The following is a 1,993-nucleotide window of genomic DNA, read 5'->3' on the forward strand; positions in this document are numbered from 1 at the left end:
TGGGCCTATAACACCAGGACAGAGCCCAGCAGGACTCCGCGACAAAGGGTTCGCCGGTAAAATAACAAGTGCTGCTAAGCCAGCAAACTTATGTTCTTGTGAAGGATGTTCTTTGCAGCACTCACATCTCGGTCGAGAACTGCATGACAGCTTGTACATCGGAACACGCGGTCTCCTCCCAAGTTGTATTTGGCTACACAGCAGCTTGAACATGTTTTCGACGTGTACTCCTCTTCACAGTCAACCACACGACCGCCAGTGTGCTTCATCTTGTACTTGAGCAGTTGCTTGAACTTGAAGTGAGCCTGCGCCATCAGCGCTCTCGCGGTCGGGCTCCTCATCTTTCTTTTTTTGATAGTTGCGTTGTCTTCCTCCGAACCAGTTGCAGGCGTGGCGTCTGATGCCACCTCATTCAAATGCTTCCGGACCATCTCTTGAATTTGGAACGACGGTAGAAGAACTGTGTGATAGTTCTCTGACAACCAGCATGACAGCTTTTGATGTAGGTCGTTCACGCAGCGAGTGGCCTTTCGAGACGTAAAGCGCATACGTCTGCGAAGATGGTACCGCAGGCGGTGTTCCTCGCTCTTCGGGTTCTTCCTGCCCTTCTTCATCTGTGTCCGGAATTTATCTCTGTGCCTGTCCTTGCAGACATTGCCCTTGACGGCCAGCATAGATTTCATCGCGTCGACAGCCTCGAACTTTCTCTTAAAGACGTTGTGCACGTCCTTCACGCTGAATGTCCGGCCGTCGGGGTCGTATACGGTCACAAAGTTGCGATAGCCGCGATCGATCGCGCACACGCGTTCAGTCTTCGAGCGAGAGGACGCCTTCTTACGCGGTGCGATGAGATAATACTATCCTTCTCGCAAGCGTTGCAAGCGAACAGACGTCGTTAGCGCGGGGAGATCCTCGTGGATAACAATCCCGTCGTTCTTGTCGAATCCGAAAAACGTCGGATGAAATCGAAGAGCAGTTTGGTCATATAGTTCCACCACTTTGAAAGTTCTCGCCATAATCTTAATCGAGTTTGACGGTGCGAACTTACTCTTGAACTTAATGTCGGGAAAGGTCGTCTTTTCATCACGCTTCAAGCTCCACCCGGACGGCAGGGTCGCTTGATCCAGATTGTCGACGTCGAACCAGGACGTGAGCAGCGGCTCCAGCAGTTGTTGAGATTCAGGAACGCGATCTCGAACGAAAGCCGGCGTTCGTCTCTCGTGGCTTCTTCTGCGTTTCTTGGTTCGCTTCCGTTTCTTCTGTCGACAGAAGCGCCCGCATCTCTTTTTGCGCGAACGTCGGAGTTTACGAACGGAGACCAGGTCTGTCTTCTGAGGCATCCACAGTACCCTTGCTATTTCTTGCTTGAACCAGACTCTCTCGTCGCTTCTTCTTTCTCTTCATGGGAACACTCTCTCCACCAGAATCTGGAACAAAATCGTCGTCCTTGTACGTGACAGTTCTCTTCATCTTCACTTGCGATTGTCAATGCGGATTGTAGAATGGCGAACGCTCTTTAATTTGGAACGCGATGTAAATCATGGAATATCTTCGTAATTACGTACATTTTACCAAAGTTGCAGTTGGTGAATACGTGCAGTGAGCTCTGGCTGGTAAGATGAAAAATGAGCAAGATTTCCATAACCCGGCTTCATAGAGTTGCGGATCTAGAATAATGTACTTGAGGGGATGGAGGATATATTGGTGGCGCTTCTGCTTCACTGAACATGTATATACCGTTGGGCACATTCTTTCTGACCTTATGGCGAACAATTTAGCACGCATGGGTTAACGTCTGCTACGAGTTTAGCACGAATGGGTTTACCTTTGCTACGAATTGCGGTAACCGCCAACGTGCGCAACTTGTAGTCTACAAGACGTTGATGAATCTGTCCCCACCAGTTTATGTTGTTAGTTTTTTTCTTTGGGTCCACCTAATAGATGTTCCACAAAAAAACCGTAACTGTAGGAATTAAAAAGTAAGTAAAAAAAA

Source organism: Phytophthora parasitica (assembly GCF_000247585.1).
Source record: "Phytophthora parasitica INRA-310 unplaced genomic scaffold supercont2.65, whole genome shotgun sequence".
NCBI lineage: Eukaryota > Oomycota > Peronosporomycetes > Peronosporales > Peronosporaceae > Phytophthora > Phytophthora nicotianae.